This window comes from Styela clava, chromosome 9 (assembly GCF_964204865.1).
Source record: "Styela clava chromosome 9, kaStyClav1.hap1.2, whole genome shotgun sequence".
NCBI classification, from domain to species: Eukaryota; Metazoa; Chordata; class Ascidiacea; order Stolidobranchia; family Styelidae; genus Styela; species Styela clava.
Window position 1 is genome coordinate 6,850,757 of NC_135258.1, and position 19,115 is coordinate 6,869,871.

Below are 19,115 nucleotides of genomic sequence, written 5' to 3' on the forward strand. Positions count from 1 at the left end.
CTCACATCGCTTAGTTCGGGTTCGACGATGCTAACGTGCGAATGCTCCCTGAGAATTATATCAAATTTTTAAGCAATAATAAATGCGAACCTACTTGGAAACGCGTCATAGATTGGTCGATACAAATAAACCTAGGGCTTGCTACGATAAATCATCATCAAGGAAATAGCTAAGTGACGTATTTCATGACCGACGATGCTAACGTGCGAATGCTCGCTGAAATTGTATCAAGTTTTTAAGCAATAATAAATGCGAAACTATTTGGAAACGCGTCATAGATTGGTTGATACAAAGAAAGCTCTAAGTCTTGCTACGATAAATCATCATCAAGGAAATAGCTAGAATGACGTATTCCATTAAATTCAACATACTATTAATATAAAGAGGTTAAATAACATTAATGTCCATAGTTACTATCAAGATTCGCTACACTCCTGCTCGTTCACGTAACTGCTGGTCGGTTTTGGGCAGGCCCATTATTTGGAATATGTAACGTTTAAATATTTTCATACCCATCATCCACAGGTATTTGAAAGAGAGGCGGCGACGAGTTTACCGTATGACTGAGCTGCAATAGGTTTCGCTCACTTTCGCGAAAAAACATCCACCTGTCCATAATCCTGTCTACCTGATTAAATTGCCTCATCGCAATATTGGATTGTATTGATAGGTAAATTACTTCATACCAAATCAACGTTTAGGTATAGGACTGTAATACAGTTGCCATGTAACACGAAAATACAACATCTAACACAAGTCAATAACAAGAGTTCGACATCAGAGCCTAAATTGTTGTTTGTGGTTTGGTACAAGTATGTGATAAAACTCCACAGAGAAGCAATTAGCAATGAACAATATATGTATATATATATATTCAGCTTCTGTATTGATGACCTCATGTAATGGAACAATTTGTTATGAACTTTGATATGATACGAAAATCCCAACACGCAAGAGACAAACGCAAAGATTAGTGTGGAGTTTTAGATATTTCATGTCGTTTGATGAATGAACTATATTTGTTGTCCAGTGTATTCTGCCTAGGCATTAAAAATACACAGCTGCTGGTCACGAGGGTTCTCGTATACATTTATTGATTGCCGAATACAAAATGAACATTTCAAAAGTACAGCTGATAAGCCAGAGAGAATCCAAGTTACACGCATGTCGAGTTTTAGTTAACCCTTACTTTGGTCTTTCCTCAACACGTGGTTTATGAATCTTTGCACTAATCTTAAACATCAGAAAAAAAGGTTAAAACTCAATACAAAAATGATACTGTTACACAGCTGAAGACTGTAATACCAATAGCATAACGTTATGGATAATTTACAGGTAAAATAAAAAATCTACAACTGGGCATGCATCTTCGCACTAATCGTAAACAATCAGCAAAATGGGTAAAGAACTCAAAACAAAGATAACACACCTACACAGCCAAAGACTGAAATAAACGGCATAAGGTTATGCATTATTAGCATGTAAATATAGTGATGATCAACAGAACACTGATGTTGTTGGGTCTACAAACACCATAAATAAAAATATGATAAACTCTGCCTAATAAACTGAAACAGCTACATCTACCCCAGATGCTGTCAAGGCAAGCAAATAATATTAGTATCGTTCACACATCACAAACTTCTGCAGCAGTATTGCTGTGTGTTGTTTTAAGATTGTGGTGTATACACAAATCATGGTAAATCCACTTTGCTCAACACAAAAGTTAACAAAGTTCATGATTCTGAATACGATTTCATTGTATTCTATAGGAGATCGATTTACTACAGGGTGGATCCGTACGTTTTCCCTAGCCACTGACAGTTGTAAGTCAATTTGCAGTGGTTTTACACAGCGTATAAACTTTTGAATCACATTTTCACAGAATACTACGCACATGTGTCACAGGAGTAAAGTTTTTTCTAGTATGAATCTGCATATGTTCTTTCAGATTTGAAGATTTTGAAAAACATTTGCCACATATATCACACAAGTATGGCTTATGGCCTGCATGGATTCGAATATGTGAATTCAAATTACTTCCTGTTCTAAAGCATTTTCCACATATTTTGCAAGGATGTGCCTTCTCTCCAGTATGAATTCGCATATGTACCCTCAAAGCACTGGATTGTATAAAACATTTTCCACATATCCCACAGGAGTATGGCCTTTCTCCAGTATGTACTCTTCTAATATGGTCATCCAAACCACCTTCTTGGGTAAAGCATCTGTAACATATTTTACAGGAATAAGGCTTTTCGCCTGTATGAATCCTTATATGGGCCTTCAATTCACTAGATTGCGCAAAGTATTTTCCACATACCTCACAAAAGTACGGCTTCACTCCTATATGTCTTCGTATATGAGTACGGCGAGCACCGGATTGTTTGAAACATCTTCCACATATCTCACAAGAGTATGGCCTTTCTCCAGTATGAATTCTCACATGCTCATTTAAATTACTCACTCTTGCAAAGTTTTTTCCACATTTTTTACAAGATAATGGCTTTTCTTTTGTTTGGATTTGCATATGTGAGTTTGACATAACTGACTGTTATTCGGTTACATTTAGACGATATTTTTCAATCAGTCAATTATTTCTACATGCACAAAAAAGATCAAAATGAAATCTTGTTATTAACTATCAATTTTAAATTATATGAGTTAGGACGAACATGAATAAAATAAAATAATCACTACACTAAGGAACCAACAAAATCAATACCAAATAACAAGCTTATTTTAGTAATTTCTGGAACGACAAATTGGTAAAATGACTATTTCTACATCAAACATGTACGGAACTAGCACCTGCATGACAGCCAGAACGTTATTCGCAATATAATTCGGTCGTCCTATCGGCTTCTCCTTTCCTGGCATAAATATGTAATATCCTAACCTAATCATATACCACCGAAAACTAATGTTCACTAAGCAATTCATTGAGGTGTATAAGCAAAAATGAATATTCTTAGCGCCAGCTGGATTCATCTAACAGGCTCAAATTTTATTCTATACTAGAACACTTCACTGTCTTCGACACCTATCGGTATCGGTACGGTACCTATGCAATGAAGTGGCTGCATGTATTGTGCTATTTTACCTACTAAACTTCAAAAATTGACGTCCGCAACTGCTGTGCATAGTTATCTGTTATTTTTCTGTGTCTGAAATATCGTAAACTTCGCAAAATTTTCTTACATTCCCGAAACTCAGAACCAATATAATACCACCCAATATACTTCAGTCATTTAAAATCCTTCCCACGCGGCAATACTTAAAGTGGCGATCGATAAATCACGTTGTTTTTATAGTCTGTTTCATTCTGAAGACTATGTAATTTATCTAGTCGAAGGAAATCTGTCGTCGAGTTATCAGTTCATTTTCGATGGAGTGATTAATATTAGACCGCTTTGAACAATGACTCCGTGGCGCAACGGTAGCGGATTTGACTCCAGATCAGAAGGTTGCGTATTCAAATCAGGTCGGGGTCATTCCTTTAGTTCCGGATCCTTGAATCCGCTTATGATCTGACCAGTTAATAAATAAACCCTTGCGAAAACGACTAATATTCAAAAATGATTTGATTTCTGAAAAACGATTTCTGCAAACTCCAAAAAGGGTTTTAGAATTAAATTGTCATCGATTTCAATCCATTGGTTTGCCGTAGAATGTCAAAGTTCAATTGTTCGAACATTAGAAATACTTGCTATTGAGAATGTTTGATGTGAAAGTCATAAAAGGGGACACCCGGATTTGAACCAGGGACCTCTCGATCTGCAGTCGAATGCTCTACCACTGAGCTATATCCCCACAATCCACAACGGTCCGCTTTTTACCCCACGGGCATCAATATAGAAAACATATTTTTTCTGTTCGGAAAGAATCTCTCCTCAATTTATCAGTTCATTATTGACAGAGTCATCAATATTGGGTTTCAAATATATGAACAAAGATTTAATCCGCGACAGACAGTGACTCCGTGGCGCAACGGTAGCGCGTCTGACTCCAGATCAGAAGCCTGCGTGTTCAAATCACGTCGGGGTCCTTGCACTACGGGTTCTATATTTAAATAATATACATAACACGCCCTTGAGCATTGTTTAAAGTAATTAACAATCGTTTGTTTAGAACAGGTCTTAATTAACATCTATTAAATTTAATTGATGAAATATCACTATTTCATAGACGTGGTTCAGATAGTTATAGCCACTAAGTTATAGGTCGAAATTGATTAGATATCTGAGAAACGAATTCTGCAATCTACCGAAATATTTTTATACTTGAGGTGTCATCGATTTCAATTTATAAGCCTGCCGTAAAATGTCAAAGTTTATTTGTTTAAACATTAAATGTTTTACAAAATATTAATCGCCACATGTGTTCAACAAATAGTTGAAATTGATTAGCCTTCTGCGGAACGAATTCTGCAATCCCCAAACAAATTATAAGACAATTAGTGTCATAGTTTTCTATCTATGAGCCTGTCGTAAAATTTCAAAGTATATTTGTTTCAACATTGAAAGATTTATGATGTATTGACCGTCATGAATGTTCGAAGCGACAGAATATTTAGATGTCAAAATTACTTGTTGAAACATTAAAAGTTAGATTTTGAGAAAGTGTGATGTGAAAGTCATACAAGGGGACACCCGGATTTGAACCAGGGACCTCTCGATCTGCAGACGAACGCTCAACCACTGAGCTATATCCCCACAATCCACAACGGTCCGCTTTTTACCCCACGGGCATTAATATAGAAAACATATTTTATCTGTTCGGAAAGAATCTCTCCTCAACTTATCAGTTCATGCTTGACAGAGTCGTCAATATTGGGTTTCAAATATATGAACGAAGATTTAATCCGCGACACACAGTGACTCCGTGTCGCAACGGTAGCGCGTCTGATTCCAGATCAGAAAGTTGCGTGTTCAAAGGAGAAACGATTTCTGCAAACTTCAAAAAGGGTATAAGAATTAAAGTGTCATCGATTTCAATCCATTGGTTTGCCGTATAATGTCAAAGTTTAATTGTTCGAACATTAAAATACTTAATATTGAGAATGTTCGATGTGAAAGTCATAAAAGGGGACACCCGGATTTGAACCAGGGAGCTCTCGATCTGCAGTCGAATGCTCTACCACTGAGATATATCCCCACAGTGCACTACGGGTTCTATATTTAAATAATATACATAACACGGCCTTGGGCATTGTTTAAAGTAATTAACAATCGTTTGTTTAAAACAGGTCTCAATTAACATCTATTAAATTTAATTGATGAAATACCAATACTTCATAGCCGTGGTTCAGATAGTTATAGCCACTAAGTTATAGGTCGAAATTGATTAGATATCTGAGAAACGAATTCTGCAATCTACTGAAATATTTTTATACTTGAAGTGTGATCGATTTCAATTTATAAGCCTGCCGTAAAATGTCAATGTCTATTTGAAAGTAAGAGTCATCAATATTGGGTTTCAAATATACGAACGAAGATTTAATCCGCGACACACAGTGACCGATTTGTGTGATCTATTTCAATTTATAAGCCTGCCGTAAAATGTCAAAGTTTATTTGTTTAAACATTAAATGTTTTACAAAATATTAATCGCCACATGTGTTCAACAAATAGTTGAAATTGATTAGCCTTCTGTGGAACGAATTCTGCAATCCCCAAACAAATTATGAGACAATTAGTGTCATAGTTTTCTCTCTATGAGCCTGTCGTAAAATGTCAAAGTATATTTATTTCAACATTGAAAGATTTATGATGTATTGACCGCCATGAATGTTCGAAGCTTCAGAATCTTTAGATGTCAAAATTACTTGTTGAAACATTAAAAATTTGATTTTGAGAAAGTGTGATGTGAATGTCATACAAGGGGACACCCGGATTTGAACCAGGGAACACTCGATCTGCAGACGAACGCTTTACCTCTGAGCTATATCCCCACAATCCACAACGCTCCTCTATTTACCCCACGGGCATCAATATAGAAAACCTATTTTTTCTGTTCGGAAAGAATCTCTCCTCAATTTATCAGTTCATGCTTGACAGAGTCATCAATATTGGGTTTCAAATATATGAACGAAGATTTAATTCGCGACACACAGTGACTCCGTGACGCAACGGTAACGCGTCTGACTCCAGATCAGAAGGTTGCGTGTTCAAATCACGTCGGGGTCATTCCTTTAGTTCCGGATCCTTGAATCATCTTATGAACTGACCAGTTAATAAATAAACCCTTGCGAAAACGACTAATATTCAAAAATGATTTGATTTCTGAGAAACGATTTCTGCAATCTTCGAAAAGGGTATTAGAAATAAAGTGTCATCAATTTCAATCCATTCGTTTGCCGTAGAATGTCAAAGTTTAATTGTTCGAACATTAGAAATACTTGGTTTTGAGAATGTTTGATGTGAAAGTCATAAAAGGGGACACCCGGATTTGAATCAGGGACCTATCGATCTGCAGTCGAATGCTCTACCACTGAGCTATATCCCCACAATCCACAACGGTCCGCTTTTTACCCCACGGGCATTAATATAGAAAACCTATTTTATCTGTTCGGAAAGATTCTCTCCTCAATTTATCAGTTCATGCTTGACAGAGTCATCAATATTGGGTTTCAAATATATGAACGAAGATTTGATCCGCGACACACAGTGACTCCGTGGCGCAACGGTAGCGCGTCTGACTCCAGATCGGAAGGTTGCGTGTTCAAATGACGTCGGGGTCATTCCTTTATTTCCGGATCCATGAATCAGCTTATGAACTGACCAGTTAATAAATAAACCCTTGCGAAAACGACTAATATTCAAAAATGATTTGATTTCTGAGAAATGATTTCTGCAAACTTCAAAAAGGGTATCAGAATTAAAGTGTCATCGATTTCAATCCATTGGTTTGCCGTAGAATGTGAAAGTTTAATTGTTCGAACATTAGAAATACTTGGTATTGAGAATGTTTGATGTGAAAGTCATAAAAGGGGACACCCGGATTTGAACCAGGGACCTCTCGATCTGCAGTCGAATGCTCTACCACTGAGCTATATCCCCACAGTGCACTACGGGTTCTATATTTAAATAATATACATAACACGCCTTTGGGCATTGTTTAAAGTAATTAACAATCGTTTGTTTAAAACAGGTCTCAATTAACATCTATTAAATTTAATTGATGAAATATCACAATTTCATAGCCGTGGTTCAGATAGTTATAGCCACTAAGTTATAGGTCGAAATTGATTAGATATCTGAGAAACGAATTCTGCAATCTACTGAAATATTTCTATACTTGAAGTGTGATCGATTTCAATTTATAAGCCTGCCGTAAAATTTCAAAGTTTATTTGTTTAAACATTAAATGTTTTGCAAATTATTAACCGCCATATGTGTGCAACAAATAGTTGAAATTGATTAGCCTTCTGCGGAACGAATTCAGCAATCCCCAAACAAATTATAAGACAATTAGTTTCATAGTTTTCTATCTATGAGCCTGTCGTAAAATGTCAAAGAATATTTGTTTCGACATTGAAAGATTTATGATGTATTGACCGCCATGAATGTTCGAAGCGACAGAATCTTTAGATGTCAAAATTACTTGTTGAAACATTAAAAATTTGATTTTGAGAAAGTGTGATGTGAAAGTCATACATGGGGACACCCGGATTTGAATCAGGGACCTATCGATCTGCAGTCGAATGCTCTACCACTGAGCTATATCCCCACAATCCACAACGGTCCGCTTTTTACCCCACGGGCATTAATATAGAAAACCTATTTTATCTGTTAGGAAAGAATCTCTCCTCAATTTATCAGTTCATGCTTGACAGAGTCATCAATATTGGGTTTCAAATATATGAACGAAGATTTAATCCGCGACACACAGTGACTCCGTGGCGCAACGGTAGCGCGTCTGACTCCAGATCAGAAGGTTGCGTGTTCAAATCACGTCGGGGTCATTCCTTTATTTCCGGATCCTTGGATCAGCTTATGAACTGACCAGTTAATAAATAAACCCTTGCGAAAACGACTAATATTCAAAAATGATTTTAATTCTGAGAAATGATTTCTGCAAACTTCAAAAAGGGTATTAGAATTAAAGTGTCATCGATTTCAATCCATTCGTTTGCCGTAGAATGTCAAAGTTTAATTGTTCGAACATTAGAAATACTTGGTATTGAGAATGTTTGATGTGAAAGTCATAAAAGGGGACACCCGGATTTGAACCAGGGACCTCTCGATCTGCAGTCGAATGCTCTACCACTGAGCTATATCCCCACAGTGCACTACGGGTTCTATATTTAAATAATATACATAACACGCCTTTGGGCATTGTTTAAAGTAATTAACAATCGTTTGTTTAAAACAGGTCTCAATTAACATCTATTAAATTTAATTGATGAAATATCACAATTTCATAGCCGTGGTTCAGATAGTTATAGCCACTAAGTTATAGGTCGAAATTGATTAGATATCTGAGAAACGAATTCTGCAATCTACTGAAATATTTTTATACTTGAAGTGTGATCGATTTCAATTTATAAGCCCGCCGTAAAATTTCAAAGTTTATTTGTTTAAACATTAAATGTTTTGCAAATTATTAACCGCCATATGTGTGCAACAAATAGTTGAAATTGATTAGCCTTCTGCGGAACGAATTCAGCAATCCCCAAACAAATTATAAGACAATTAGTTTCATAGTTTTCTATCTATGAGCCTGTCGTAAAATGTCAAAGAATATTTGTTTCAACATTGAAAGATTTATGATGTATTGACCGCCATGAATGTTCGAAGCGACAGAATCTTTAGATGTCAAAATTACTTGTTAAAACATTAAAAATTTGATTTTGAGAAAGTGTGATGTGAAAGTCATACATGGGGACACCCGGATTTGAATCAGAAACCTATCGATCTGCAGTTTAATGCTCTACCACTGAGCTATATCCCCACAATCCACAACGGTCCGCTTTTTACCCCACGGGCATTAATATAGAAAACCTATTTTATCTGTTAGTAAAGAATCTCTCCTCAATTTATCAGTTCATGCTTGACAGAGTCATCAATATTGGGTTTCAAATATATGAACGAAGATTTAATCCGCGACACACAGTGACTCCGTGGCGCAACGGTAGCGCGTCTGACTCCAGATCAGAAGGTTGCGTGTTCAAATCACGTCGGGGTCATTCCTTTAGTTCCGGATCCTTGAATCAGCTTATTAACTGACCAGTTAATAAATAAATCCTTGCGAAAACGACTAATATTCAAAAATGATTTGATTTCTGTGAAATGATTTCTGCAAACTTCAAAAAGGGTGTTAGAATTAAAGTGTCATCGATTTCAATCCATTGGTTTGCCGTAGAATGTCAAAGTTTAATTGTTCGAACATTGGAAATACTTGGTATTAAGAATGTTTGATGTGAAAGTCATAAAAGGGGACACCCGGATTTGAACCAGGGACCTCTCGATCTGCAGTCGCATGCTCTACCACTGAGCTATATCCCCACAGTGCACTACGGGTTCTATATTTAAATAATATACATAACACGTCCTTGGGCATTGTTTAAAGTAATTAACAATCGTTTGTTTAAAACAGGTCTCAATTAACATCTATTAAATTTAATTGATGAAATATCACCATTTAATATTAACCGCCATATGTGTGCAACAAATAGTTGAAATTGATTAGGCTTCTGCGGAACGAGTTCAGCAATCCCCAAACAAATTATAAGACAATTAGTGTCATGGTTTTCTTTCTATGAGCCTGTCGTAAAATGTCAAAGAATATTTGTTTCAACATTGAAAGATTTATGATGTATTGACCGCCGTGAATGTTCGAAGCGACAGAATCTTTAGATGTCAAAATTACTTGTTGAAACATTGAAAATTTGATTTTGAGAAAGTGTGATGTGAAAGTCATACATAGGGACACCCGGATTTGAATCAGGGACCTATCGATCTGCAGTCGAATGCTCTACCACTGAGCTATATCCTCACAATCCACAGCGGTCAGTTTTTTACCCCACGGGCATTAATATAGAAAACCTATTTTATCTGTTCGGAAAGAACCTCTCCTCAATTTATCAGTTCATGCTTGAGAGTCATCAATATTGGGTTTCAAATATATGAACGAAGATTTAATCCGCGACACACAGTGACTCCGTGGCGCAACGGTAGCGCGTCTGACTCCAGATCAGAAGGTTGCGTGTTCAAATCACGTCGGGGTCATTCCTTTAGTTCCGGATCCTTGAATCAGCTTATGAAGTGACCAGTTAATAAATAAACCCTTGCGAAAACGACTAATATTCAAAAATGATTTGATTTCTGAGAAACGATTTCTGCAAACTCCAAAAAGGGTATTAGAATTAAAGTGTCATCAATTTCAATCTATTGGTTCGCCGTAGAATGTCAAAGTTTAATTGTTCGAACATTAGAAATACTTGATATAGAGAATGTTTGATGTGAAAGTCATAAAAGGGGACACCCGGATTTGAACCAGGGACCTCTCGATCTGCAGTCGAATGCTCTACCACTGAGCTATATCCCCACAGTGCACTACGGGTTCTATATTTAAATAATATACATAACACGCCCCTGGGCATTGTTTAAAGTAATTAACAATCGTTTGTTTAAAACAGGTCTCAATTAACATCTATTAAATTTAATTGATGAAATATCACAATTTCATAGCCGTGGTTCAGATAGTTATAGCCACTAAGTTATAGGTCGAAATTGATTAGATATCTGAGAAACGAATTCTGCAATCTACTGAAATATTTTTATACTTGAAGTGTGATCGATTTCAATTTTTAAGCCTGCCGTAAAATGTCAAAGTTTATTTGTTTAAACATTAAATGTTTTGCAAATTATTAACCGCCATATGTGTGCAACAAATAGTTGAAATTGATTAGCCTTCTGCGGAACGAATTCAGCAATCCCCAAACAAATTATAAGACAATTAGTTTCATAGTTTTCTATCTATGAGCCTGTCGTAAAATGTCAAAGAATATTTGTTTCGACATTGAAAGATTTATGATGTATTGACCGCCATGAATGTTCGAAGCGACAGAATCTTTAGATGTCAAAATTACTTGTTGAAACATTAAAAATTTGATTTTGAGAAAGTGTGATGTGAAAGTCATACATGGTAACACCCGGATTTGAATCAGGAACCTATCGATCAGCAGTCGAATGCTCTACCACTGAGCTATATCCCCACAATCAACAACGGTCCGCTTTTTACCCCACGGGCATTAATATAGAAAACCTATTTTATCTGTTAGGAAAGAATCTCTCCTCAATTTATCAGTTCATGCTTGACAGAGTCATCAATATTGGGTTTCAAATATATGAACGAAGATTTAATCCGCGACACACAGTGACTCCGTGGCGCAACGGTAGCGCGTCTGACTCCAGATCAGAAGGTTGCGTGTTCAAATCACGTCGGGGTCATTCCTTTAGTTCAGTTAATAAATAAACCCTTGCGAAAACGACTAATATTCAAAAATGATTTGATTTCTGAGAAATGATTTCTGCAAACTTCAAAAAGGGTATTAGAATTAAAGTGTCATCGATTTCAATCCATTCGTTTGCCGTAGAATGTCAAAGTTTAATTGTTCGAACATTAGAAAAACTTGGTATTGAGAATGTTTGATGTGAAAGTCATAAAAGGGGACACCCGGATTTGAACCAGGGACCTCTCGATCTGCAGTCGATGCCCTACCACTGAGCTATATCCCCACAGTGCACTAAGTTATAGGTCGAAATTGATTAGATATCTGAGAAACATTAAAAATTTGATTTTGAGAAAGTGTGATGTGAAAGTCATACATGGGGACACCCGGATTTGAATCAGGGACCTATCGATCTGCAGTCGAATGCTCTACCACTGAGCTATATCCCCACAATCCACAGCGGTCTGTTTTTTACCCCACGGGCATTAATATAGAAAACCTATTTTATCTGTTCGGAAAGAACCTCTCCTCAATTTATCAGTTCATGCTTGAGAGTCATCAATATTGGGTTTCAAATATATGAACGAAGATTTAATCCGCGACACACAGTGAATCCGTGGCGCAACGGTAGCGCGTCTGACTCCAGATCAGAAGGTTGCGTGTTCAAATCACGTCGGGGCCATTCCTTTAGTTCCGGATCCTTGAATCAGCTTATGAAGTGACCAGTTAATAAATAAACCCTTGCGAAAACGACTAATATTCAAAAATGATTTGATTTCTGAGAAACGATTTCTGCAAACTCCAAAAAGGGTATTAGAATTAAAGTGTCATCAATTTCAATCTATTGGTTCGCCGTAGAATGTCAAAGTTTAATTGTTCGAACATTAGAAATACTTGATATAGAGAATGTTTGATGTGAAAGTCATAAAAGGGGACACCCGGATTTGAACCAGGGACCTCTCGATCTGCAGTCGAATGCTCTACCACTGAGCTATATCCCCACAGTGCACTACGGGTTCTATATTTAAATAATATACATAACACGCCCCTGGGCATTGTTTAAAGTAATTAACAATCGTTTGTTTAAAACAGGTCTCAATTAACATCTATTAAATTTAATTGATGAAATATCACAATTTCATAGCCGTGGTTCAGATAGTTATAGCCACTAAGTTATAGGTCGAAATTGATTAGATATCTGAGAAACGAATTCTGCAATCTACTGAAATATTTTTATACTTGAAGTGTGATCGATTTCAATTTTTAAGCCTGCCGTAAAATGTCAAAGTTTATTTGTTTAAACATTAAATGTTTTGCAAATTATTAACCGCCATATGTGTGCAACAAATAGTTGAAATTGATTAGCCTTCTGCGGAACGAATTCAGCAATCCCCAAACAAATTATAAGACAATTAGTTTCATAGTTTTCTATCTATGAGCCTGTCGTAAAATGTCAAAGAATATTTGTTTCGACATTGAAAGATTTATGATGTATTGACCGCCATGAATGTTCGAAGCGACAGAATCTTTAGATGTCAAAATTACTTGTTGAAACATTAAAAATTTGATTTTGAGAAAGTGTGATGTGAAAGTCATACATGGGGACACCCGGATTTGAATCAGGGACCTATCGATCAGCAGTCGAATGCTCTACCACTGAGCTATATCCCCACAATCCACAACGGTCCGCTTTTTACCCCACGGGCATTACTATAGAAAACCTATTTTATCTGTTAGGAAAGAATCTCTCCTCAATTTATCAGTTCATGCTTGACAGAGTCATCAATATTGGGTTTCAAATATATGAACGAAGATTTAATCCGCGACACACAGTGACTCCGTGGCGCAACGGTAGCGCGTCTGACTCCAGATCAGAAGGTTGCGTGTTCAAATCACGTCGGGGTCATTCCTTTAGTTCAGTTAATAAATAAACCCTTGCGAAAACGACTAATATTCAAAAATGTTTTGATTTCTGAGAAATGATTTCTGCAAACTTCAAAAAGGGTATTAGAATTAAAGTGTCATCGATTTCAATCCATTCGTTTGCCGTAGAATGTCAAAGTTTAATTGTTCGAACATTAGAAAAACTTGGTATTGAGAATTTTTGATGTGAAAGTCATAAAAGGGGACACCCGGATTTGAACCAGGGACCTCTCGATCTGCAGTCGATGCCCTACCACTGAGCTATATCCCCACAGTGCACTAAGTTATAGGTCGAAATTGATTAGATATCTGAGAAACATTAAAAATTTGATTTTGAGAAAGTGTGATGTGAAAGTCATACATGGGGACACCCGGATTTGAATCAGGGACCTATCGATCTGCAGTAGAATGCTCTACCACTGAGCTATATCCCCACAATCCACAACGGTCCGCTTTTTACCCCACGGGCATTAATATAGAAAACCTATTTTATCTGTTAGGAAAGAATCTCTCCTCAATTTATCAGTTCATGCTTGACAGAGTCATCAATATTGGGTTTCAAATATATGAACGAAGATTTAATCCGCGACACACAGTGACTCCGTGGCGCAACATTCGTTTGCCGTAGAATGTCAAAGTTTAATTGTTCGAACATTAGAAATACTTGGTATTGAGAATGTTTGATGTGAAAGTCATAAAAGGGGACACCCGGATTTGAACCAGGGAACTCTCGATCTGCAGTCGAATGCTCTACCACTGAGCTATATCCCCACAGTGCACTACGTGTTCTATATTTAAATAATATACATAACACGCCTTTGGGCATTGTTTAAAGTAATTAACAATCGTTTGTTTAAAACAGGTCTCAATTAACATCTATTAAATTTAATTGATGAAATATCACAATTTCATAGCCGTGGTTCAGATAGTTATAGCCACTAAGTTATAGGTCGAAATTGATTAGATATCTGAGAAACGAATTCTGCAATCTACTGAAATATTTTTATACTTGAAGTGTGATCGATTTCAATTTATAAGCCAGTCGAATGCTCTACCACTGAGCTATATCCCCATAGTGCACTAAGTTATAGGTCGAAATTGATTAGATATCTGAGAAACATTAAAAATTTGATTTTGAGAAAGTGTGATGTGAAAGTCATACATGGGGACACCCGGATTTGAATCAGGGACCTATCGATCTGCAGTCGAATGCTCTACCACTGAGCTATATCCCCACAATCCACAACGGTCCGCTTTTTACCCCACGGGCATTAATATAGAAAACCTATTTTATCTGTTAGGAAAGAATCTCTCCTCAATTTATCAGTTCATGCTTGACAGAGTCATCAATATTGGGTTTCAAATATATGAACGAAGATTTAATCCGCGACACACAGTGACTCCGTGGCGCAACGGTAGCGCGTCTGACTCCAGATCAGAAGGTTGCGTGTTCAAATCACGTCGGGGTCATTCCTTTAGTTCCGGATCCTTGAATCAGCTTATGAACTGACCAGTTAATAAATAAACCCTTGCGAAAACGACTAATATTCAAAAATGATTTGATTTCTGAGAAATGATTTCTGCAAACTTCAAAAAGGGTATTAGAATTAAAGTGTCATCGATTTCAATCCATTCGTTTGCCGTAGAATGTCAAAGTTTAATTGTTCGAACATTAGAAAAACTTGGTATTGAGAATGTTTGATGTGAAAGTCATAAAAGGGGACACCCGGATTTGAACCAGGGACCTCTCGATCTGCAGTCGATGCTCTACCACTGAGCTATATCCCCACAGTGCACTAAGTTATAGGTCGAAATTGATTAGATATCTGAGAAACATTAAAAATTTGATTTTGAGAAAGTGTGATGTGAAAGTCATACATGGGGACACCCGGATTTGAATCAGGGACCTATCGATCTGCAGTAGAATGCTCTACCACTGAGCTATATCCCCACAATCCACAACGGTCCGCTTTTTACCCCACGGGCATTAATATAGAAAACCTATTTTATCTGTTAGGAAAGAATCTCTCCTCAATTTATCAGTTCATGCTTGACAGAGTCATCAATATTGGGTTTCAAATATATGAACGAAGATTTAATCCGCGACACACAGTGACTCCGTGGCGCAACGGTAGCGCGTCTGACTCCAGATCAGAAGGTTGCGTGTTCAAATCACGTCGGGGTCATTCCTTTAGTTCCGGATCCTTGAATCAGCTTATGAACTGACCAGTTAAATAAATAAACCCTTGCGAAAACGACTAATATTCAAAAATGATTTGATTTCTGTGAAATGATTTCTGCAAACTTCAAAAAGGGTATTAGAATTAAAGTGTCATCGATTTCAATCCATTGGTTTGCCGTAGAATGTCAAAGTTTAATTGTTCGAACATTGGAAATACTTGGTATTGAGAATGTTTGATGTGAAAGTCATAAAAGGGGACACCCGGATTTGAATCAGGGACCTATCGATCTGCAGTCGAATGCTCTACCACTGAGCTATATTCCCACAATCCACAACGGTCCGCTTTTTACCCCACGGGCATTAATATAGAAAACCTATTTTATCTGTTCGGAAAGATTCTCTCCTCAATTTATCAGTTCATGCTTGACAGAGTCATCAATATTGGGTTTCAAATATATGAACGAAGATTTGATCCGCGACACACAGTGACTCCGTGGCGCAACGGTAGCGCGTCTGACTCCAGATCGGAAGGTTGCGTGTTCAAATGACGTCGGGGTCATTCCTTTATTTCCGGATCCATGAATCAGCTTATGAACTGACCAGTTAATAAATAAACCCTTGCGAAAACGACTAATATTCAAAAATGATTTGATTTCTGAGAAATGATTTCTGCAAACTTCAAAAAGGGTATCAGAATTAAAGTGTCATCGATTTCAATCCATTGGTTTGCCGTAGAATGTGAAAGTTTAATTGTTCGAACATTAGAAATACTTGGTATTGAGAATGTTTGATGTGAAAGTCATAAAAGGGGACACCCGGATTTGAACCAGGGACCTCTCGATCTGCAGTCGAATGCTCTACCACTGAGCTATATCCCCACAGTGCACTACGGGTTCTATATTTAAATAATATACATAACACGCCTTTGGGCATTGTTTAAAGTAATTAACAATCGTTTGTTTAAAACAGGTCTCAATTAACATCTATTAAATTTAATTGATGAAATATCACAATTTCATAGCCGTGGTTCAGATAGTTATAGCCACTAAGTTATAGGTCGAAATTGATTAGATATCTGAGAAACGAATTCTGCAATCTACTGAAATATTTTTATACTTGAAGTGTGATCGATTTCAATTTATAAGCCTGCCGTAAAATTTCAAAGTTTATTTGTTTAAACATTAAATGTTTTGCAAATTATTAACCGCCATATGTGTGCAACAAATAGTTGAAATTGATTAGCCTTCTGCGGAACGAATTCAGCAATCCCCAAACAAATTATAAGACAATTAGTTTCATAGTTTTCTATCTATGAGCCTGTCGTAAAATGTCAAAGAATATTTGTTTCGACATTGAAAGATTTATGATGTATTGACCGCCATGAATGTTCGAAGCGACAGAATCTTTAGATGTCAAAATTACTTGTTGAAACATTAAAAATTTGATTTTGAGAAAGTGTGATGTGAAAGTCATACATGGGGACACCCGGATTTGAATCAGGGACCTATCGATCTGCAGTCGAATGCTCTACCACTGAGCTATATCCCCACAATCCACAACGGTCCGCTTTTTACCCCACGGGCATTAATATAGAAAACCTATTTTATCTGTTAGGAAAGAATCTCTCCTCAATTTATCAGTTCATGCTTGACAGAGTCATCAATATTGGGTTTCAAATATATGAACGAAGATTTAATCCGCGACACACAGTGACTCCGTGGCGCAACGGTAGCGCGTCTGACTCCAGATCAGAAGGTTGCGTGTTCAAATCACGTCGGGGTCATTCCTTTATTTCCGGATCCTTGGATCAGCTTATGAACTGACCAGTTAATAAATAAACCCTTGCGAAAACGACTAATATTCAAAAATGATTTTAATTCTGAGAAATGATTTCTGCAAACTTCAAAAAGGGTATTAGAATTAAAGTGTCATCGATTTCAATCCATTCGTTTGCCGTAGAATGTCAAAGTTTAATTGTTCGAACATTAGAAATACTTGGTATTGAGAATGTTTGATGTGAAAGTCATAAAAGGGGACACCCGGATTTGAACCAGGGACCTCTCGATCTGCAGTCGATTTTTTTTTTTTTTTTTTTTTTTTTTAAATTATTTTTTGTTTTTTCTTTTATTTTTTTGCGGATCAGAATTTTCCAAGGCACAGATCAGTGTCTAATGCCACGTCATATCCGTGTCATATCGGTATAACGCTTCATAAGCATGCCACTGCATAAGCAGCAGTCATAAACTTATGGAGGCTTCAGTATCTGCCGCGCCATTGCACAGCACAAACTTCCACCCCGGGGTTCGGTATACACTGTATGTCACAGCATAACTTTCGCCCAGGGCTTCCGTCTGCACCATGCATAGCATAGCTCAACTTCCGCCCCCGGCTTCCGTACATACTGCGTGACGCTTAACACGCACACAGCATGACATCCACCGTGAAGCTTCCGATTCATCACGTCCGCTTAATATGTGATGGTATTTCCGACATAAAAAATGGATAAAATTGTCGCAGTCGAATGCTCTACCACTGAGCTATATCCCCACAGTGCACTACGGGTTCTATATTCAAATAATATACATAGAGAAATGATTTCTGCAAACTTCAAAAAGGGTATTAGAATTAAAGTGTCATCGATTTCAATCCATTCGTTTGCCGTAGAATGTCAAAGTTTAATTGTTCGAACATTAGAAATACTTGGTATTGAGAATGTTTGATGTGAAAGTCATAAAAGGGACACCCGGATTTGAACCAGGGACCTCTCGATCTGCAGTCGAATGCTCTACCACTGAGCTATATCCCCACAGTGCAAGTGAGTCATGCTTGGCAGAGTCATCAATATTGGGTTTCAAATATATGAACGAAGATTTAATCCGCGACACACAGTGACTCCATGGCGCAACGGTAGCGCGTCTGACTCCAGATCAGAAGGTTGCGTGTTCAAATCACGTCGGGGTCATTCCTTTATTTTCGGATCATTGAATCAGCTTATGAACTGACCAGTTAATAAATAAACCCTTGCGAAAACGACTAATATTCAAAAATGATTTTAATTCTGAGAAATGATTTCTGCAAACTTCAAAAAGGGTATTAGAATTTTAAAGTGTCATCGATTTCAATCCATTCGTTTGCCGTAGAATGTCAAAGTTTAATTGTTCAAACATTAGAAATACTTGGTATTGAGAATGTTTGATGTGAAAGTCATAAAAGGGGACACCCGGATTTGAACCAGGGACCTCTCGATCTGCAGTCGAATGCTCTACCACTGAGCTATAACCCCAAAGTGCACTACGGGTTCTATATTTAAATAATATACATAACACGCCCTTGGGCATTGTTTAAAGTAATTAACAATCGTTTGTTTAAAACAGGTCTCAATTAACATCTATTAAATTTAATTGATGAAATATCACAATTTCATAGCCGTGGTTCAGATAGTTATAGCCACTAAGTTATAGGTCGAAATTGATTAGATATCTGAGAAACGAATTCTGCAATCTACTGAAATATTTTTATACTTGAAGTGTGATCGATTTCAATTTATAAGCC

General features: G+C 37.0%; 41 non-coding genes across 41 annotated transcripts; 14 read left to right on the forward strand and 27 right to left on the reverse strand.

Annotated features, from left to right (window-relative positions):
* Nucleotides 1-3,741: 3,741 nt before the first annotated feature.
* On the reverse strand, nt 3,742-3,813 carry Trnac-gca (transfer RNA cysteine (anticodon GCA)). The gene has a single exon. It is a non-coding gene; the product is annotated as a tRNA-Cys (tRNA).
* A 163-nt stretch (nt 3,814-3,976) lies between these two features.
* On the forward strand, nt 3,977-4,048 carry Trnaw-cca (transfer RNA tryptophan (anticodon CCA)). The gene has a single exon. It is a non-coding gene; the product is annotated as a tRNA-Trp (tRNA).
* Nucleotides 4,049-4,643: 595 nt separating this feature from the next.
* Nucleotides 4,644-4,715, reverse strand: Trnac-gca (transfer RNA cysteine (anticodon GCA)). Its single transcript has one exon. It is a non-coding gene; the product is annotated as a tRNA-Cys (tRNA).
* A 370-nt stretch (nt 4,716-5,085) lies between these two features.
* Trnac-gca (transfer RNA cysteine (anticodon GCA)) lies at nt 5,086-5,157 on the reverse strand. Its single transcript has one exon. It is a non-coding gene; the product is annotated as a tRNA-Cys (tRNA).
* Nucleotides 5,158-5,881: 724 nt separating this feature from the next.
* On the reverse strand, nt 5,882-5,953 carry Trnac-gca (transfer RNA cysteine (anticodon GCA)). Its single transcript has one exon. It is a non-coding gene; the product is annotated as a tRNA-Cys (tRNA).
* Nucleotides 5,954-6,116: 163 nt separating this feature from the next.
* Nucleotides 6,117-6,188, forward strand: Trnaw-cca (transfer RNA tryptophan (anticodon CCA)). The gene has a single exon. It is a non-coding gene; the product is annotated as a tRNA-Trp (tRNA).
* A 247-nt stretch (nt 6,189-6,435) lies between these two features.
* Nucleotides 6,436-6,507, reverse strand: Trnac-gca (transfer RNA cysteine (anticodon GCA)). Its single transcript has one exon. It is a non-coding gene; the product is annotated as a tRNA-Cys (tRNA).
* A 163-nt stretch (nt 6,508-6,670) lies between these two features.
* Nucleotides 6,671-6,742, forward strand: Trnaw-cca (transfer RNA tryptophan (anticodon CCA)). The gene has a single exon. It is a non-coding gene; the product is annotated as a tRNA-Trp (tRNA).
* Nucleotides 6,743-6,989: 247 nt separating this feature from the next.
* Nucleotides 6,990-7,061, reverse strand: Trnac-gca (transfer RNA cysteine (anticodon GCA)). Its single transcript has one exon. It is a non-coding gene; the product is annotated as a tRNA-Cys (tRNA).
* A 598-nt stretch (nt 7,062-7,659) lies between these two features.
* Nucleotides 7,660-7,731, reverse strand: Trnac-gca (transfer RNA cysteine (anticodon GCA)). The gene has a single exon. It is a non-coding gene; the product is annotated as a tRNA-Cys (tRNA).
* Nucleotides 7,732-7,894: 163 nt separating this feature from the next.
* Nucleotides 7,895-7,966, forward strand: Trnaw-cca (transfer RNA tryptophan (anticodon CCA)). The gene has a single exon. It is a non-coding gene; the product is annotated as a tRNA-Trp (tRNA).
* Nucleotides 7,967-8,213: 247 nt separating this feature from the next.
* Nucleotides 8,214-8,285, reverse strand: Trnac-gca (transfer RNA cysteine (anticodon GCA)). The gene has a single exon. It is a non-coding gene; the product is annotated as a tRNA-Cys (tRNA).
* Nucleotides 8,286-9,118: 833 nt separating this feature from the next.
* On the forward strand, nt 9,119-9,190 carry Trnaw-cca (transfer RNA tryptophan (anticodon CCA)). Its single transcript has one exon. It is a non-coding gene; the product is annotated as a tRNA-Trp (tRNA).
* Nucleotides 9,191-9,437: 247 nt separating this feature from the next.
* Nucleotides 9,438-9,509, reverse strand: Trnac-gca (transfer RNA cysteine (anticodon GCA)). Its single transcript has one exon. It is a non-coding gene; the product is annotated as a tRNA-Cys (tRNA).
* A 651-nt stretch (nt 9,510-10,160) lies between these two features.
* On the forward strand, nt 10,161-10,232 carry Trnaw-cca (transfer RNA tryptophan (anticodon CCA)). Its single transcript has one exon. It is a non-coding gene; the product is annotated as a tRNA-Trp (tRNA).
* A 247-nt stretch (nt 10,233-10,479) lies between these two features.
* Trnac-gca (transfer RNA cysteine (anticodon GCA)) lies at nt 10,480-10,551 on the reverse strand. The gene has a single exon. It is a non-coding gene; the product is annotated as a tRNA-Cys (tRNA).
* A 598-nt stretch (nt 10,552-11,149) lies between these two features.
* Trnas-gcu (transfer RNA serine (anticodon GCU)) lies at nt 11,150-11,221 on the reverse strand. Its single transcript has one exon. It is a non-coding gene; the product is annotated as a tRNA-Ser (tRNA).
* Nucleotides 11,222-11,384: 163 nt separating this feature from the next.
* On the forward strand, nt 11,385-11,456 carry Trnaw-cca (transfer RNA tryptophan (anticodon CCA)). Its single transcript has one exon. It is a non-coding gene; the product is annotated as a tRNA-Trp (tRNA).
* Nucleotides 11,457-11,673: 217 nt separating this feature from the next.
* On the reverse strand, nt 11,674-11,744 carry Trnac-gca (transfer RNA cysteine (anticodon GCA)). The gene has a single exon. It is a non-coding gene; the product is annotated as a tRNA-Cys (tRNA).
* A 91-nt stretch (nt 11,745-11,835) lies between these two features.
* Nucleotides 11,836-11,907, reverse strand: Trnac-gca (transfer RNA cysteine (anticodon GCA)). Its single transcript has one exon. It is a non-coding gene; the product is annotated as a tRNA-Cys (tRNA).
* A 161-nt stretch (nt 11,908-12,068) lies between these two features.
* On the forward strand, nt 12,069-12,140 carry Trnaw-cca (transfer RNA tryptophan (anticodon CCA)). Its single transcript has one exon. It is a non-coding gene; the product is annotated as a tRNA-Trp (tRNA).
* Nucleotides 12,141-12,387: 247 nt separating this feature from the next.
* Nucleotides 12,388-12,459, reverse strand: Trnac-gca (transfer RNA cysteine (anticodon GCA)). The gene has a single exon. It is a non-coding gene; the product is annotated as a tRNA-Cys (tRNA).
* Nucleotides 12,460-13,057: 598 nt separating this feature from the next.
* Trnas-gcu (transfer RNA serine (anticodon GCU)) lies at nt 13,058-13,129 on the reverse strand. The gene has a single exon. It is a non-coding gene; the product is annotated as a tRNA-Ser (tRNA).
* Nucleotides 13,130-13,292: 163 nt separating this feature from the next.
* On the forward strand, nt 13,293-13,364 carry Trnaw-cca (transfer RNA tryptophan (anticodon CCA)). The gene has a single exon. It is a non-coding gene; the product is annotated as a tRNA-Trp (tRNA).
* Nucleotides 13,365-13,581: 217 nt separating this feature from the next.
* On the reverse strand, nt 13,582-13,652 carry Trnac-gca (transfer RNA cysteine (anticodon GCA)). The gene has a single exon. It is a non-coding gene; the product is annotated as a tRNA-Cys (tRNA).
* Nucleotides 13,653-13,743: 91 nt separating this feature from the next.
* On the reverse strand, nt 13,744-13,815 carry Trnac-gca (transfer RNA cysteine (anticodon GCA)). Its single transcript has one exon. It is a non-coding gene; the product is annotated as a tRNA-Cys (tRNA).
* Nucleotides 13,816-14,080: 265 nt separating this feature from the next.
* Trnac-gca (transfer RNA cysteine (anticodon GCA)) lies at nt 14,081-14,152 on the reverse strand. The gene has a single exon. It is a non-coding gene; the product is annotated as a tRNA-Cys (tRNA).
* A 392-nt stretch (nt 14,153-14,544) lies between these two features.
* Trnac-gca (transfer RNA cysteine (anticodon GCA)) lies at nt 14,545-14,616 on the reverse strand. Its single transcript has one exon. It is a non-coding gene; the product is annotated as a tRNA-Cys (tRNA).
* Nucleotides 14,617-14,779: 163 nt separating this feature from the next.
* On the forward strand, nt 14,780-14,851 carry Trnaw-cca (transfer RNA tryptophan (anticodon CCA)). Its single transcript has one exon. It is a non-coding gene; the product is annotated as a tRNA-Trp (tRNA).
* Nucleotides 14,852-15,098: 247 nt separating this feature from the next.
* Trnac-gca (transfer RNA cysteine (anticodon GCA)) lies at nt 15,099-15,169 on the reverse strand. Its single transcript has one exon. It is a non-coding gene; the product is annotated as a tRNA-Cys (tRNA).
* A 91-nt stretch (nt 15,170-15,260) lies between these two features.
* Trnac-gca (transfer RNA cysteine (anticodon GCA)) lies at nt 15,261-15,332 on the reverse strand. Its single transcript has one exon. It is a non-coding gene; the product is annotated as a tRNA-Cys (tRNA).
* Nucleotides 15,333-15,495: 163 nt separating this feature from the next.
* Trnaw-cca (transfer RNA tryptophan (anticodon CCA)) lies at nt 15,496-15,567 on the forward strand. The gene has a single exon. It is a non-coding gene; the product is annotated as a tRNA-Trp (tRNA).
* A 248-nt stretch (nt 15,568-15,815) lies between these two features.
* Trnac-gca (transfer RNA cysteine (anticodon GCA)) lies at nt 15,816-15,887 on the reverse strand. Its single transcript has one exon. It is a non-coding gene; the product is annotated as a tRNA-Cys (tRNA).
* A 163-nt stretch (nt 15,888-16,050) lies between these two features.
* On the forward strand, nt 16,051-16,122 carry Trnaw-cca (transfer RNA tryptophan (anticodon CCA)). Its single transcript has one exon. It is a non-coding gene; the product is annotated as a tRNA-Trp (tRNA).
* A 247-nt stretch (nt 16,123-16,369) lies between these two features.
* Nucleotides 16,370-16,441, reverse strand: Trnac-gca (transfer RNA cysteine (anticodon GCA)). Its single transcript has one exon. It is a non-coding gene; the product is annotated as a tRNA-Cys (tRNA).
* A 598-nt stretch (nt 16,442-17,039) lies between these two features.
* On the reverse strand, nt 17,040-17,111 carry Trnac-gca (transfer RNA cysteine (anticodon GCA)). Its single transcript has one exon. It is a non-coding gene; the product is annotated as a tRNA-Cys (tRNA).
* A 163-nt stretch (nt 17,112-17,274) lies between these two features.
* On the forward strand, nt 17,275-17,346 carry Trnaw-cca (transfer RNA tryptophan (anticodon CCA)). Its single transcript has one exon. It is a non-coding gene; the product is annotated as a tRNA-Trp (tRNA).
* A 247-nt stretch (nt 17,347-17,593) lies between these two features.
* Nucleotides 17,594-18,110, reverse strand: Trnar-gcg (transfer RNA arginine (anticodon GCG)). The gene is made up of 2 exons: nt 18,075-18,110; nt 17,594-17,629 (listed from the first exon to the last, which is right to left on the reverse strand). It is a non-coding gene; the product is annotated as a tRNA-Arg (tRNA).
* A 187-nt stretch (nt 18,111-18,297) lies between these two features.
* On the reverse strand, nt 18,298-18,369 carry Trnac-gca (transfer RNA cysteine (anticodon GCA)). Its single transcript has one exon. It is a non-coding gene; the product is annotated as a tRNA-Cys (tRNA).
* Nucleotides 18,370-18,453: 84 nt separating this feature from the next.
* Trnaw-cca (transfer RNA tryptophan (anticodon CCA)) lies at nt 18,454-18,525 on the forward strand. The gene has a single exon. It is a non-coding gene; the product is annotated as a tRNA-Trp (tRNA).
* Nucleotides 18,526-18,774: 249 nt separating this feature from the next.
* On the reverse strand, nt 18,775-18,846 carry Trnac-gca (transfer RNA cysteine (anticodon GCA)). Its single transcript has one exon. It is a non-coding gene; the product is annotated as a tRNA-Cys (tRNA).
* Nucleotides 18,847-19,115: the final 269 nt, after the last annotated feature.